General features: G+C 47.5%; 1 protein-coding gene across 5 annotated transcripts in view; it reads right to left on the bottom strand.

The window, feature by feature from the left end:
• Nucleotides 1–18,772, bottom strand: part of LOC116951164 (uncharacterized) — a 93,025-nt gene that overhangs the window by 57,227 nt on the left and 17,026 nt on the right. The window contains exon 1 of one of the 5 annotated variants that reach the window (XM_076073475.1): nt 11,635–12,564. The exons of 1 other annotated variant lie outside the window; for it this stretch is intronic. The gene's annotated coding sequence lies outside the window, so the exon portion shown is untranslated. Of the gene's footprint in view, nt 1–8,184; nt 12,565–18,772 lie in introns of those variants that run through there. 3 more of the 5 variants (XM_076073474.1, XM_076073473.1, XM_076073478.1) reach the window with 3 other exon arrangements.

Here is an 18,772-nt window from a genome sequence, read left to right on the forward strand (position 1 = left end):
ACTCCGGGCAGCGGGCACAACAATGATCGGTTCGCAATCACACCAAATCCGAGGCCCCCGCATGTGTTATGTGCTATATTTGAGCCGTCCTCACTTGCGTGATGAACTTTGGTGACCCTGCGAAACACAGAAGGATTGAATGATTGATAAATGGATAGATACGTTACAGCCATTTGTTAATCCACTGCTGGATTGAAGGCCTCCCCACGCCGTGTCGGTGCGGGGAGGGGAGCCGCATGACGGGTTCCAATATCACTCACCACTAATGTTAGCCAAGGCTGCGACTCTTAACCCGAAAGGTTTATGGCGCAGTGCAACTAACCACTGCGCCACCACTGCCCCAATAGTGCATAATAAAAATACACTGGAAAAAAACATCAACTACCTGTACTGTAAAGCCACACTGTGAGCCTGCGTTGCTTTGAACTTACTAAAGCATCCACATTCATGACTCTCAAACAGCGAGTCTAACAGGGAACCGTAACCTCGCTGCTGAAAATAAATGGAAAATTTGCCAAATTTAGCATGCGCTTTTCAAGCGTGACAACGTGCTCTGGGCTTGCAGAGCGAGTTGCGATGTCTGTGAGAAGTGCGTTTTTTTAAGATGACATTTATTTATTTCTTCATTTGAAGTTTTCGTGACTGCAGGAATCCATACTCTTTGGTTCTTTCGGTAAAGTCACGTAGGTAGAAAAAAACATAGATCACGACGTTTCGATCGCAACACAAGCGATCGTCATCAGGTGGGACAACCACAGCAAGAACAAAACTGCTGAAGTAGGCGAGGGATCTGCCGTGGCACGAGGTTATATAGTTGGCCTCGGCCGAGTCCTCGATTGTCTGTGTATTCAAATAGGCAGAGGTAATCCCAGATTAATTTGGCAGAGACCGGTCTCTTCAGAGAGCCACTGTCAACTATCCGCAGGTAGTGCTCATTTTATCAACCCAAGGGCACTCATGATGATGATGGTGCCAAGTCAAACCCTCGGCAGGGTTTGAACTCGCAACCTCATGACTGAGGGCGCTACGATTCTATCCCGACTGAGCTGCTCTCTAGCCGCAGGCATTTCTTACATCTACCCACCTTCCTCCTGTGTGTCTGCACAGCTTTTGTCAATCCACTGCTGGATGAGGGCCTCTCCAAGCCATGCAAGCCATGGAGGTATTTGACCCATACTTCACCACCACGCTGGCCACAGCAAGCTGGTGAAGGTGGGGAGGTTAGATCTGGAAGAGCATAGAAGTAGGGTGCAATGATGTTTTTTTCTGCACCGCTCCCTGGTGCCCACCGTGTAGCCCCACATCAGTCTATAACAATCTGTATCACGTGGTGGTTGCTCATGCGAGCACTATCCAGGCTTGACCTGCGTAGCTTTTGAGATCTGACTTTATCGGGTGCCTTCCGGGTTATTTGGTCACTAGTCATTTCCCACTGCCCACTATATCGGTGATAATATGAATCACTGTCGGCCCTCCAGTGGCATTCGGCTAACGGGCCAGGTCTTGCCGATGAGACTCGGCAAAGTCTAAATGAGAAAGGCGTCGCCTCGTTTAGTAAACAGGCGTCACTGGACATCAGTAATACCGCACGGCAAGGCCGAGATGCCGCCAGAGTAAACGCGATTTCCTTTCGGCAAATCTCACACTGAAATTTCAGAGTTCATCCCTCCTCCCCAAGCCCCGTCGTTCCTTTCCCCTCACCCACATCTACCCGTACCCTAACCCCCCTCCCCATCACACTGCTAATAATGGAGGCAGCGCTTGCGGGGTGGATGTGGTTATACAGTCCCTTGAAAAAAAGGGAGGGGGGGGATGCCTATAGGAGAGGCGCCCGCAGGAACGCGAGGGTCACGTGACAGCAGCACAAACCACTATACCACTGCTGCTGCCCACAATGCCACGCACACCGTACCACACGTGGGCAGGCGGGAAAGACGCGGAGAGCACATGCGTTCTCCTCTCACGTGTGTGGCCCACGTGTGTCCTCCTCTCATACGCGTGGCCGTTCCTGCGGAATCTCCAGTTTTGTCCCAAATTATGAAAAAAACAATATCCAAAATGGTATTGGTGACAATGCAGCACCCTCCATAAAAGGAAACTGGCTGCGTCGATAACTACTTTTGTGATCTTTTAGGTGCCACATACGCCTTAATCTGTAGCCATTCGTCAGTCGTGGGGGTTGTTTGACTATACTTTACCTCGCCAGTTAGTGCGTGTTGATGTTAGCCAAAACTTGGAATCAAATTCAGGTCACCGGCTTTACAATCTTCCATGTGCATCACTACCCAAAACGTCAGCCTATTCACGTATTCTTTTTCTGTCATAAAGACAGCGTTTTGGCGAACGTGTAAAGAGTATTTGTGCATGTGGAACATAGCCAAACCAGTCCCTCAATATTTTAGTTGGGAGTTTATTATTTAATATTTGGCCAGATGTTCAGGATGATGGTTAAATCCGGTCTTGAGGACATTTGCAAACTGACAGTCTGTGCTACATGGAGTTACTTTTCCGAACTTAATATCCCGACAAAGCCATCAATACTAAAATATCACCGGGAATGTGGTTAAAACATTTAAGAAAAGTTATTTGCCCATAGAATTGAGGTCACATTTCATTTGTATTTTACAACCATGGTATGTGGTGTGTGTGTGTGGTGGAGCGGTGGCACACTGGTTAGCACACTGCCACGATGGATGTGGCAACCTGAGTTTGACACCTGACCATCCTTAACATAGGTGCAGAGTAGGGATATGCTCCCGGTATTTGTATTAATCTGAAAAATTTGGTCTAGACATGAAATTTAAAACAATTTGATTTTCATTTACTTCACAAATTATGTAGGACATCACAGGATATGAGATCACAAAGTGGTGTCACGTGGCACCATGCGACGTCACTTTTGCTGGCAAGAAAACAAGTTACATGATTACGTTTGAACATTATTCGATTTTTTTCCAAAATTGTTCGTAAAAACCCGAAAGTCCTACATGTTTCAATACAAAATCTAATTTCTCATGCAGTGGTAAATGAAGCGGCTTTGAGCCCAACCCAAACAGACCGGCGTGGTGAAGTATGGTCGAACAAAACCCCACGACTGACGGCGTGGGGAGGCCTCCTTCCAAACAGAAAATGCCCGAACTAAAACATGTTTATGGCATTAGCCCACGAGGAACGTCGTTTGAACGATAACACACTCGTAATCAGCCCTGTCCTGCGCATCGTACACACGGCACAGCGACACGTGGCCTCACCACAGATGATGGTAGCAAACTACGTGGGAGAACGCTTTTACTAAATGGCAGCGGTGCACATGCGCAAGGAAAGGTGGGGCAACACCAAGCTCATAAAAAAGACAAAGATCCCCCGGATAGCATTAACAGACTGTCGGGGCAAGTGCTGTTTAGCGAGCAACTCTGAAGGACAGAACGGCACACGAGGATGGGGTGGGTGGCCAGCACCACGTATGGCTGCCTTTGTCTCATTCGTGGCGATGTTTACACACCGCACCAGGTACTCATTTTGACTTAGGGGAGGCCCAGAAGCGGTTCAGATATTTGTCACTGTTGTTGGCCGTGAGCGGGAATCGAACTCTGTTTGCCAGGTTCCCGGCACAGCGCGTTAACCGCGACACTCCCACACCCACACCAAGCTTATGCACACTCACACACACATCCTTTGCCTTTGTGTCTCCCCAGAGCTTATGTCATTGGCCACTACCACCATCGAAACAGGCGCTGCTGGCTTGAGTGAATTTAGGAGGCATAGCCCTGGTCTATGCCAACGTGCAGGGCGACCATGAGATGTGCAGCGAGGAGGAATTCAACCTGTGCCATTGAGATCGTACAGCTGTATGCAAACCGCATCAACCTCACCACCACCGTCACCATTCACACACACACAGAGCAGTGGTTCCGCAGGACGGCTGTTTTGACAGCAGCTTTTAGCGATTGCCTGTGAAGGCCACTGTTGACGTGGAAGCACAGTAAGGGACACCAATGGATTTTGCCGCACTGCCCTCGGCCGCCTACAACATAGCTCGGCAGCCTATACCGCCTGTTGCGCATGGTGAAGCATGGTCAAATAACTGTACAGAAAAAAAGGGCTGTACGTGTATTAAGGACAGCACAGCGGTGGTTTGAGCGAAATAAAAAAACTGGAAACAGCACAACGTGCACTTGGCCACCTTCGTCTCACCCGAGTGCCGATACGCATGCACCATCGCAGCGAGAACTACCATTCAGCAGTGATGACATGGAGGTGACGGGAGAGCAGGTTATACACATTGGCGTTGTGCATCATGGCCAAGAACCCAACCGGAGACATTGCACCAGCGCTCACTCGCACGCGCGTCAACAACACGACAGAAATCCTCCCCATATAGCCGCATAGACCACGGGACGCGTGCTATCGTTAACCCTTACTGTGACAGGCAAGGCAGACCACAGAGTGCCGTGGCCATGCCCAATTGATTTTCACGCAGCGCACAAAGGTAGCTATTTAATGCCGAGTAAACCAGGAGTAGGCTCAGGACGGGTTTAGATATTTGTCACGGATGGTGGCCGTGAGCGGGAATCCAATAGGCTCATGTTTGATTCAGATAGCGCTTGCAACCGATATCGACATGAAATCCAAAATGGGATTCGTCAACAATGTAGCGCCCTAAAAACCCCCACGACCTACGTGGTCTCCCCAAATCGTGGGAGTTGTTGACGATGATACTTCACCACAATGGTCAGTGTGGGGTTGTGAAAGAGGAGTCCAGGACTGGATCAAATATCACCCATCACTGATGTTAGCCGTCACAAGGAACCCAACTCGTTTATAGAACGGTGCTGCATGAATTGCTGCGCCATAGCTCCAACACACACAAATAGAAACACCAAGATCCACCCCGTGCAGCCTTTTGGGGCAAGCGCTGTTAGCGAGCACCTATGAAGGCCGGCACGACACGCGAGGGGGTGGGTGGCGAGCACCACCCCCCGCCGCCTTTGTCTCCCTAGTGGCGATGTTTACACACCGCAGCAGGCAATCACTTGGGACCGAGTCGACCTAGGAGATGCCCAGGACAGGTTCAGACAATCGTCGCTGGTGTTGGCCGTGAGCGAGAATCGAATTAAGGTGGCCAGGTTTGTAACGCAGCTCCCAAACCGCTGTACTAGGAATTACGTCGCACCTCCATGAATTCACATGAAGCCTCTCAACGCATGCTTCCGCCTTAAACAACAGATAAAAATGTATTTCCTTCCCTGCCTTCTCTGCCCCCTTCTCCCCCGTCCATCGAGACTGGATTCCCCCCACACCGCTCCCTCCCCTCCACCACCACCACACAGCCCCGCACGTCTCTCGTTCACACCTTTCCGGCTTTGTGTGTCTGGCTTGCACACAATTAGCGTACGCAAGCTACTCATGACAGATTATGTACCAACCTCACACGCAACGCGTATTGCCACAAAGATCGTAATAATAATGATAGGATGTTACTCATTATCTGTCATCTTCTTATCTGCAAATCCCATTGGCCACAGGGGCCCGATTATTCACATTTCTGATGGTTATTTGGCAGATCTCTCTGGATTTGCAGATAGTGGCTTATTCCAAATAAATTCCGAGTACACCGAAACATGAGAAAATCGGGAAGCTCGTGGAAAACCCAAACGTCTAAATAGGCCACAACTCTACCGATGACACCAATACAAATCAAAACCGGCCCAGGTTTTATCGACAAAGCTGACGGGGCCAACACTTTTATTTCCGACCATTATCTTCCGAGTTGGTTGTGAACAACACATGGCTCGCAGCAGAGGCGGGTGGATGTTGAGCCCAGAGGAGGACCAGCTGCGAGGAAAGTGAATGAGCCGAACGCTGCTGCTTCGTCCTCACAGCGTGTTTCCCCGGCAACAAGCAATGGATGGGACACAATTCCCGAAGGAAATCGGAATCGGTCACCGCTCTCCTCATGGTAACATCACCACCATATGCCGGATTCTAAACAGGTCTGCCCCATCAAATGCCCCTTGTGTACATGGAGATATATCGGTTCAAAATAACAAACAAAAATGTGAAGAATTCTTCTTGGGATGCTTGGCCAATTCCAGTCATACAATACGGGGCAATTTCACATCTGCGACAGAAACATCAGCTCAAAAAAAAAACGAGCACTGGCCAGAGGTCGGTACTTACTCTTTTCCTGTGGCAGACTAGTCTAGCCTTGAAGCCTTAACCACTCACTGGTGACACTCTTCTGCACCGAACAGCGAAGCCTCACCAGATAGTAGATATTTTACCAACCCCAAAGGAATGATGATGATAGGGCCGAGGTGACCCTGGCCAGTTCAGTTCATCTATTTGGTATAGCCCTGTGAGCCATTCGGCTCTTGAATCGGGTGCAACCACAACAAACAAAAAACGTGAACAAGAAAAATCTTAAAGTGACCACGCACAACAGAAAAATCCAGGGAAAAAAACAGCAAAGTCTTCCAGAAAAAGCACCGCATATCAACGCTGTGTGCAAAAATCCCAGTGGGATGCAAGTCAAACAATAACAACCATAGGACAATTTAGATTACAGTTATCAGTCTAACTCTGTGTGCTACAAACAAATACAGCTAAACCAGAACCTTTTTCGAAATCACCAAAATTAAGCTATAAAAACAATGTAACAGCGATCGTAGGAACCGCGAATTCCAATTTAACAATAAACGATATACGTAACACGTGCATGAACTCAAACTCACAAATGGAAACCAGCACCACTGCCCTACCGAATGAGCCACACAGAACCCAGCCGTAGCCTGAACACTATCACGGTATGACAGATCATCCTAAAATCACATTAAGCCATCATTATACACTAACGTATGTCAGCGTGGTGGAGGTGATGGGGAGCTTCTAATCCAAGCCACTCGAAGACGGCTCTTGGTGGGTCGGTCACAGATGAGGCGCCGGCTATCACCACGACACTCCAGTTCCTCCCTTTTACTATAAACACACTGTACCGTAGCTACTAAACAGGAACTTGTTCAATAACATCTGAAGCCCTTAAAACAAATTAAGACTCACCGACGAATCGTACATGTACAGCCGTTTTGCTAATCCACTGCTGGATGAAGGCCTCCCCCTTATGCCGGTTGCGGGTCTTGGGGGTTATTTGACCATATTTTACCATGATACGTACTGTATATAAAATGTACCCGTGAACATTCAAAGCAATTTATTCCCGTTTTGTTGACCTGATTTTTGCAAATTGAGGTCCTATTGCATCCAACCAACCCGTCTCCCCACTCAAAACAGCACTAATTTCCACCTACAAACCCTGAACCAGCAGTGGAAGTTCAACATTCCTCCAACGGAAAGCAAACCTCTTCCCAGGTCATTAAACTGCTTAAAACAGGAAATACACTGTATGGATGTAATCTGTCTTAAGTGACCTCTTATCACCAAACCTTATGAGATTCAAGCGAATGGTGAGGAACCTCAAGAGAGCTCGTCAGGATTAACGTCTGTCCATTGCTCTTGAATCTTTGTTAGTTGTATTTATTTGGTTTAAAAAAAACACACACAAACAGGTCTGCCTCGTCCCACACAAAACAGCAACACCCATGCCTATGTAGGCTTGACCTACATTTTAAATTAAGCAAGAGCTCTTACCGAGGCTTGAAATGGCAGTCAGCGTACTATTACGGTACATACAGTACTCTTATTTTATTTGAGATTCCACGTTGCCAACATAACGAACTAGGGAACGTTCCGCGAGTTTAACGTCGCTATGTCGTTGATATATAAACACCAGCGATTTTTTTTAAAAGAGTCTCAAGACTCCTTGTAATGAGCGTGCTGCTTACACTGGCAATGCCTGGCCAATTTATTGTGTAAGTCGCGGTTTGCAATCCTCAAAGCACACCGCAAATGTCAATGAGCTGGGGTTTTTTTTTTAAACATTAATCAGCTTTCATTTAACAGATCTTTCACCTACGGAGTTGGGGAGTGAGTTTAACAGTCGCAGTGAGAGTTTTATCAGCCCAGACTTCAAATTGTTCAATTTAAATAGCCTCGAAGTTTCGGTCACGAAGCCGCGTTCACTGCTTCAACTGCGTCGCTCTGAGCTAAAGTTAGAGATAACTTGAAGTAAAATGTAGCGTTTAACGTGAATGTAGCCGTGCGAAGAGAGCGATGTTCGTTACTCACGCCAATGCAGAAGGAGCCGCGTTAAACACGCACGGGGGGGGGGGGGGGCGGGCGCGGGGGATGGGCGAACCACAACCCACCCCGCGGACCAGGCTCCCGCCGGGGGCCTAGCCCAGGTCTCCGGCAGGAAAACCAAGTAAAGCGTATAGGTCCGCGGCGGTCACGCGCGTCAAATATTGCTTTTCTTTTCTGCCCTTTTACTAATGCATGTTAACTTCACGCAGACGGTCTCACAGCACCCCCATCTAATCATTAGCAACGGAGGGTAACCGGTCCAAGGACTGGGTGGCGGGGGATGGGCGAGGCGCGCCCGTGTACCGTGGACGATATTTCCGCCGGGGGCCTAGCCTAGGCTTCCCCGATGACAACTAGGCAACGACGAAAAGACCCGCGCGGGTCGACGTTCCGGACGCGAGACTTAGAAACATTTACCCTACAACTTTAAAACGTTAATTCGTAACATTTAACTATCGCTCTGCGCAGGAAAGTGCGTTGCTGTGTTGCAAAGCGATCGTCGCCTAAATGAGGAAAGATGCAGTAAATTGTGAAGGTAACGCGTGCTCCGAGCACACTCTCTCTCTCTGCTTAATTCTTTAATTAACGGTCCCGCTAATGCAGCGCAGACCGAGTTACACATTGCGGCGTGGATGGGGGCCCTTATTTTCGATATTAACCGCATGAAAGTTAGTGGCACGTGCTGTTGCAAACGTTGCCCACCTTTCTTCGGGGAGTGACTTGCCACACAAGCTTAATTGGGGACGTCTGGGTGTCATTGTGCCACCACCACAACCACCACCACCCACCCCCACAAATCGGGAATATCCCCTCGTCTCTGGCTTCTCGATTTCCCCTATTCACCCTCGGGTATCTCCTATTAACATTGGGTTTCTCCCAATCACATTGGGTTTCTTCGCGCTTTTTTTTGCCACGCTCTCCCGTTACTAGTACGCACGACGACGACAGTACATAGTAACAACAGTACGCAGACACACTCACAACTGCACGACCATACCCTTAAACGGAGATTAGTTTTTAAGCGCGAGACCTACCACCCCCCCTGGGAAATTGTCAATAAGAGTGATATTTTTTTGGTCCACCAGTAACGATTGCACGTTGCATTACAACTCACCGCTTAAGCGGTTTAGACTTTTATATTTCACCTGACCCTGACGCATTTTTTAAACGTATGAAAGATTTGCAGCTGGAACTGACCCCTAACCCATTTAGCTCAGCAGCTAAATGCAAGTTCTGTACAGTAACCGACTAACAGCATGGACAATGAAAGCCATCTAGCAACAAAAAAGGGTATCCAACCTATTAAATCGTGGGTCTGGGGTCAGTGGAGGGGTTCACTCACTACACGTGTGCTGTGTTACAATAACCACCATGTACACCATACACTCACCACACGTGTGCTGTGTTACAATAACCACCATGAACCATGTACACTCACCACACGTGTGTTGTGTTACAATAACCACCATGAACCATGTACACCATAGACTCACCACACGTGTGCTGTGTTACAATAACCACCATGTACACCATAGACTCACCACACGTGTGCTGTGTTACAATAACCACCATGAACCATGTACACCATACACTCACCACACGTGTGCTGTTACAATAACCACCATGAACACCATACACTCACCACACGTGTGCTGTGTTACAATAACCACCATGTACACCATACACTCACCACACGTGTGCTGTGTTACAATAACCACCATGAACCCTGTACACCATAGACTCGCCACACGTGTGCTGTGTTACAATAACCACCATGAACCATGTACACCATACACTCACCACACGTGTTCTGTGTTACAATAACCACCATGAACCATGCACACCATACACTCACCATACGTGTGCTGTGTTACAATAACCACCATGAACCATGTACACCATACACTCACCACACGTGTGCTGTGTTACAATAACCACCATGAACCATGTACACCATACACTCACCACACGTGTGCTGTTACAATAACCACCATGAACCATGTACACCATACACTCACCACACGTGTGCTGTGTTACAATAACCACCATGAACATCATACACTCACCACACGTGTGCTGTGTTACAATAACCACCATGAACACCATACACTCACCACACGTGTGCTGTGTTACAATAACCACCATGAACCATGTACACCATACACTCACCACACGTGTGCTGTGTTACAATAACCACCATGAACCATGTACACCATACACTCACCACACGTGTGCTGTTACAATAACCACCATGAACCATGAACACCATACACTCACCACACGTGTGCTGTGTTACAATAACACCTTGAACACCATAGACTCACCACACGTGTGCTGTTACAATAACCACCATGAACCATGAACACCATAGACTCACCACACGTGTGCTGTGTTACAATAACCACCATGAACCATGAACACCATACACTCACCACACGTGTGCTGTGTTACAATAACCACCATGAACACCATACACTCACTACACGTGTGTTGTTACAATAACCACCATGAACCATGTACACCATAGACTCACCACACGTGTGCTGTGTTACAACAACCACCATGAACCATGCACACCATACACTCACCACACGTGTGCTGTGTTACAATAACCACCATGTACACCATAGACTCACCACACGTGTGCTGTGTTACAATAACCACCATGAACCATGTACACCATACACTCACCACACGTGTGCTGTGTTACAATAACCACCATGAACCATGTACACCATACACTCACCACACGTGTGCTGTGTTACAATAACCACCATGAACCATGTACACCATACACTCACCACACGTGTGCTGTGTTACAATAACCACCATGAACACCATACACTCACCACACGTGTGCTGTGTTACAATAACCACCATGTACACCATACACTCACCACACGTGTTCTGTGTAACAATAACCATGTTATTCGCAACAATGCGGCTGATAAGACACTCATGAGAATTGCGTTACGTGGCTATTACTGAGGGTTGCCGTGTGCCTCCAAGTACAACAGCAAGGACAGCGAGAGCACATCGCCAACCAAAGCACAATTAATTCCCTTTAATGAGGGATTGTTTTCGTCCCTATGCCACGTTACACACAACGAGCACACCACACGTGTACACTAACACGTGTGAAATAGTGAACCGGTACCATCACAAACCACGTGTACTCATGTATATGTGTGTGTGTGTACTGTAGTGTATATACTGTCTATTTGTATATGCGTATTAGTGCCTATGTACTGTATGTATATTACAGTAATGTACGTGTGAATGTACTGTATCTCTATGTGTGTGTGTGTGTGCTACGCGTGTCTCTATAGTGTTGTTAGTGTACTAATGTACAGTGTAGTGTGTACGTGTATACGTGTACAGTACTGTATATCTATGTGTGCAGTTCTGTTAAGAGCTACATTGATATTGTCTTACCTTACACCACGTACTTGCTAGCTGCTTGTCCCTGGCTGCTGCTAGGTGGACAAGATGATGATGTGTTGTTTGCTCGCTGGCTGGCTTGCTTGGGTTTTAAGGGGGCAATTGTATTCCTTGAAGCCAAAATGAAGAGACCATCACACGCCTTGTATTCTTGCAATGTCTGTTAAATAGTGTCAGCGAGGTGATCACAGACTGGATCTACCACCATAAGGGCTGCTACATAGCCCATTTCTTTCTATGAACACACACACACACGTGCATATACATACACACAGACACACACGCAGCTCAGCTGCCCTCCCTCTCACTCCCTCGGCCACTCTTCATGGAGCGCGCGTGCGTGCGTGTGTGTGCACGTGTGTGTGACTGTGTGTGTGTATACACACTTATCTACACACACATGGACACACACACACTGTCACGCACACATATATACACACTGTCACACACATATATACACACACACTGTCACACAATCATACACACCTATAGACACATACACACCTATAGACACACACCTAGACGCACACACACCTATAGACACATACATACACACCTATAGGCATACACCCCAATAGACACTCACACACACCTATACACACACACAGTCACACACACACATATATACACACCTATACAGATACATACCTATACACATACACACCTATAGACACACATACACACCTATACACAATCATACACCCCTATACACACCTATACAGATACATACCTATACACATACACACCTAGACACTCTCACACACACCAATAGACACACATACACACTGTCACACAACAACAACCGCCATTCGCCACTAAGTGGCGGTGACGTCACCACGACGCTTGTGCCAGGCTATGTGCACCCTGAGGCCACGTGACGTGTCGAACGCCCGCTGGCAGGTCACGGGGCAGACCCAGGTGCCACGGGTCGACTGACTGAGATGACTGGCTGATGCACCGCCTGTGCCCCCTACTGTGCCAACCTGCTGTGCTTTAGCCACCCGGCGCTCCGCTCGTTGTGAGCGTCGCTCCTCTGCCCTCCGTTGTTGTTGGAGGGCGACTGCCTCCAACTGCCCAGTAGCATCCTTCACGAGCCTCCTCCACAGAGGCCGATCTTGACACCGCTGGTACCAGTCATCGGCAAGTCCACTCAGCTCCACGTCCTCCTGTACCACATCACTCCATCTCTTCTCTAGCCCGTGCCTCCTGTACCACATCACTCCATCTCTTCTCTAGCCCGTGCCTCCTGTACCACATCACTCCATCTCTTCTCTAGCCCCGTGCCTCCTGTACCACATCACTCCATCTCTTCTCTAGCCCGTGCCGCGCCCGCTTAGCCCCCTCGATCCGGCCGAACAAAAGCATAAACACCTATAGACACACACACCTAGACACTCACACATACACACCTATACACACTCACATGCACACTGTCACACGCACATATATCTACACACACACCTATACACAATCATACACACCTAGACACACACCTATACACATACACACCTATACACACAATCATACACACCTAGACACACACACACTTATACACATACACACCTATAGACACACATACACACCTATACATAAAATCATACACACATACACAATCATACACACCTACACACACCCACCTATACACATACACACCTATAGACACAGATACACACCTATACACACAATCATACACACATATACACAATCATACACACCTATAGACACACACACCTACAGTGAGGGAAAAAAGTATTTGATCCCCTGCTGATTTTGTACGTTTGCCCACTGACAAAGAAATGATCAGTCTATAATTTTAATGGTAGGTTTATTTGAACAGTGAGAGACAGAATAACAAGAAAATCCAGAAAAACGCATGTCAAAAATGCTATAAATTGATTTGCATTTTAATGAGGGAAATAAGTATTTGACCCCCTCTCAATCAGAAAGATTTCTGGCTCCCAGGTGTCTTTTATACAGGTAACGAGCTGAGATTAGGAGCACACTCTTAAATGGAGTGCTCCTAATCTCAGCGTGTTACCTGTATAAAAGACACTTGTCCACAGAAGCAATCAATCAGATTCCAAACTCTCCACCATGGCCAAGACCAAAGAGCTCTCCAAGGATGTCAGGGACAAGATTGTAGACCTACACAAGGCTGGAATGGGCTACAAGACCATTGCCAAGCAGCTTGGTGAGAAGGTGACAACAGTTGGTGCGATTATTCGCAAATGGAAGAAACACAAAAGAACTGTCAATCTCCCTCGGCCTTGGGCCCCATGCAAGATCTCACCTCGTGGAGTTGCAATGATCATGATAACGGTGAGGAATCAGCCCAGAACTACACAGGAGGATCTTATCAATGATCTCAGGGCAGCTGCGACCATAGTCACCAAAAAAACAATTGGTAACACTACGCCGTGAAGGACTGAAATCCTGCAACGCCCGCAAGGTCCCCCTGCTCAAGAAAGCACATATACATGCCCGTCTGAAGTTTGCCAATGAACATCTGAATGATTCAGAGGACAACTGGGTGAAAGTGTTGTGTTCAGATGAGACCAAAATGGAGCTCTTTGGCATCAACTCAATCCCCACCGCCAAACATGGAGGTGGAAACATTATGCTTTGGGGGTGTTTTTCTGCTAAGGGGACAGGATAACTTCACCGCATCAAAGGGACGATGGACGGGGCCATGAACCATCAAATCTTGGGTGAGAACCTCCTTCCCTCAGCCAGGGCATTCAAAATGGGTCGTGGATGGGTATTCCAGCATGACAATGACCCAAAATACACGGCCAAGGCAACAAAGGAGTGGCTCAAGAAGAAGCACATTAAGGTCCTGGAGTGACCTAGCCAGTCTCCAGACCTTAATCCCATAGAAAATCTGTGGAGGGAGCTGAAGGTTCGAGTTGCCAAACGTCAGCCTCGAAACCTTAATGACTTGGAGAAGATCTGCAAAGAGGAGTGAGACAAAATCCCTCCTGAGATGTGTGCAAACTTGGTGGCCAACTACAAGAAATGTCTGACCTCTGTGATTGCCAACAAGGGTTTTACCACCAAGTACTAAGTCATGTTTTGCAGAGGGGTCAAATACTTATTTCCCTAATTAAAATGCAAGTCAATTTATAACATTTTTGACATGCGTTTTTCTGGATTTTGTTGTTGTTGTTGTTATTCTGTCTCTCACTGTTCAAATAAACCTACCATTAACATTAGAGACTGATCATTTCTTTGTCAGTGGGCAAATGTACAAAATCAGCAGGGGATCAAATCATTTTTTCGGTCACTGTATAGACACAGACACCTAGACACTCACACATCTACACACACAACCATACACGCCTATACATGTGATCATACAAAAGACAAATATTTTTCATATAGCCTTAACAGACTGTAGGGGCAAGTGCTGTTAGCGAGCACCTATGAAGGCCGGAACGGCACACGAGGAGGTGGGTGGCCAACACCACGCCCGGCCGCCTTTGTCTCCCTAGTGGCGATATTTACACACCGCACCAGGTACTCATTTGAGGCTGAGTCGACCTAGGGGAGGCCCAGGACCGGTTCAGATCATCGTCACTGGGTGTTGGCCGTGAGCGGGAATCGAACCCGGGTCGCCAGGTTCATAGTGCAGCGCGCTATCCGCTACACTACCGCTCCCCACACACATACACACATATAGACACACACACTGACACACCTATAAACACATTCATACACACCTATAGACATACAAGACCCCCCGTATAGCCTTAACAGACTGTTAGGGCAAGTGCTGTTAGCACTTCCCAATGAAGGCCAGCACAGCACACGAGGGGGTGGGTGACCAGCACCACGTCCGGCCGCCTTTGTCTCCCCAGTGACGATGTTTACACACCGCACCAGGCACTCATTTGAGGCTGAGTCGACCTAGGGGAGGCCCAGGACCGGGCCATAGACATACACACACGCACATACATACACAAAGGCATACACACCTATAGACATACACACTTACACACATACACCCCTATACAAAGACTGACACATACATACCTATGCACATGCAGTAAACAAAAAGATAAGGACGTATACACACGTAGACATACATACACACTCACACAGCTACACACGTAGACACACATACACATTCACACACCTATACACGTAGACATACATACACACTCACACACCTATACGCGTAGACATACATACACACTCACACACCTATATACGTAGACATACACACTCACACACCTATACACGTAGACACACATACACACTCACACACCTATACACGTAGACATACATACACACTCACACACCTATACACCTAGACATACATACACACTCACACCTATACACGTAGACACACATACACACTCACACACCTATACACGTAGACACACGTACACACTCACACACCAATACACATAGACACACATACACACTCACACACCTATACACATAGACACACATACACACACACACCTATACACGTAGACACACATACACTCTCACACACCTATACACGTAGACACACATACACACTCACACACCTATACACGTAGACACACATACACATTCACACACCTATACACGTAGACACACATACACACTCACACACCTATACACGTAGACACACGTACACACTCACACACCAATACACATAGACACACATACACACTCACACACCTATACACGTAGACACACATACACACTCACACACCTATACACGTAGACATACACACTCGTCCACACACTTTAATGTATTTCCAGTATGCATGAAAATATGCAGCACATGCACGTGTTGTTCAATTTTGTAACAGAATGTGTACGTTTGAACCACTGAACCAAGGCTGCTGTGTTTGTGTGCCCCATGTGCTATGTATTCTACACACACGTGTTGTGACTGACACACACACACTGTCCTCCTCCTGCGTGCAACATGAATGTTGCAAGCGCCATGTGACTGCAAACCCCTGCAGCCACACGGCACAAGGTGGTCATTCGTCCCCTACTCTTTGTTCTTTTCGGTAAAAGTCACGTAGGTATAAAATAAAAAAAATGAATTACGTTTCGGGCGCAACGCAAGCGTCCGTCAGCATGTGCGGGGTACAACCACATCAGGAAGCAATAGCTGAAGCGGGCAAATTGCTGAAGTATTATGGCAAATTGTTTCTTAATTCTAGATTTAAAGCTTTCGTGACTGCTAGGATCCATACTCTTTGGTTCTATTGGGTAAAGTCACGTAGGTGAAAATAAAATAACAATAAAATTCTCACGACGTTTCGGCCACAACACAAGCGGGCCTTCTTCAGGTGAAGGGACGAGACTGTCTGGAGGACAGCGCTGGAGCGAGAGAAGCCACGCTTAGATCGCGACCTTTAAGCTTATGTACATAGATGCCGCGATCACAAGCTTAAAGGTCGTGATCTAAGCGTGACTTCTCTCACTCCAGCGCTGTCCTCCAGACAGTCTCGTCCCTTCACCTGATGAAGGCCGCTTGTGTTGTGGCCGAAACGTCGTGGCAAATTGTTTCTCACTTCTTTATTACCGCTGCTCCGGCCACAGCGGTGACCAGATCACACGGAATGTCACCCACCACCAGCACCACCACCACCAAGGCCACGATCTCGACATATCTCAGAAGCTAAGCGGGGTTTTTGAGCCTGGATTTGTAAGTGCTTCAGATGGGCAATCAGGAATATTTTGTTGGTTTTTTTCCCTGTATTTTCTGTTTGCACAGTCACACATAATCACTTTAAGATATTTATCTTGTTCATGTTTTTTGTTTGTTTGTTGCGGTTGCACCCGATTCAAGAGCCGAATGGCTCACAGGGCTATATACCAAATAAATGAAACTATGAAACTATGAACCGAACGCTTTACGAGTACAGGTTGCCATAGGCTGCTGTGGGCAGCAGAGGGCAGCGCACAGAAATCCAATTGTTGTTCTGCTATCCGTCCCCATCACCAGCATCATGGTGAAGTATGGCCTTCATCCAGCAGTGGATTATAGACCGACTACGGTATTTTATTATTATCGTACAACACACTGAATGTGTTCGATACAGTGACGCGTGTATCATACACTGCAGTGTGATTTCAAAATGTGTAATGTATAAGTGTACAGTATGATACTGTACGCGTATAAAGACACCATATTACGTTTACTGTACACTAGACAGTGTACTGTACAATATTTAATGCATCGGCGTGTTGTACAAAGTTACTGCACGCCGAATAACACGCAATGTATGTGTGCCCTACAATGTGTTCATAGTGCAGTGCACAAAGTGCAAGTAACTCCACTGCTACTCCCGTACCACGTGTGCACTGTACAGCACACGTGGCACGCACTGTACCGTCCTGCACGTGTTTGCCCCCACTGTTCACGACACAATGCATGGCAATGGGGGGAGCGGTGGTGCAGCGGTGGGGCGCACAGCAGCAGCAGCGAATAACTTAAACCGGTCCTGGACCATCCCCCTCCCTCCCTCCCCCTAGGTAGACTCGGCCTTAAATGAGTAATCTGGTACGGTGTGTCAATATCAGTACGGTGGATACAAAGGCGGTTCTGGCCGTACCAGTTCATAAGTGCTGGCGAACAGCACTTGCCCATCCCCCCCAGTCTGTTAGGGCTACACGGGGAACTTTTATCTGTTGTGCTGCGTGGTCAAATGAACCACGCGGCTTACCACGTGTTCACGAACCACGGAGGGAGCGGCGGAGATCCCGCATTATTATGGCGAGGCCGAGTACATCCATAATTACGACCGCTCGGCTCCTTCATAAATTATACTTGTTTTTTTATCGACCACGAAGGAATGATGGGCTCGCGAACCGCTCGCTCCACCGCTCAGCCACGTAGCCGGGAATTTAAGTAATCGATAACTACCGATTATAGATTCGATTAAAAAAAACTAAGTTAGTCGAGCTGGTGGAGGAATTTTGACTTAAATCTTTCGTGACTGCAGGAATTCACATTCTTGGTTCTTTCGGTAAAGTCACGTAGATAGAAAAGAAAAATACTTCAAAGATTCTAATTAGAATTTATTTATTTTTTATTTTCTATCTGGCGGGGGGAAGTCTAATCTCCGTTGCCCCACGTGTGCCGCTGGCCGGGAGGTGACAGGGATTTGATGACGTCATC

The sequence above is a fragment of the Petromyzon marinus genome, chromosome 42 (genome assembly GCF_048934315.1).
Source record: "Petromyzon marinus isolate PM22_M1 ecotype Great Lakes invasive population chromosome 42, UKy_Petmar_22M1.pri1.0, whole genome shotgun sequence".
Taxonomy (NCBI): domain Eukaryota; kingdom Metazoa; phylum Chordata; class Hyperoartia; order Petromyzontiformes; family Petromyzontidae; genus Petromyzon; species Petromyzon marinus.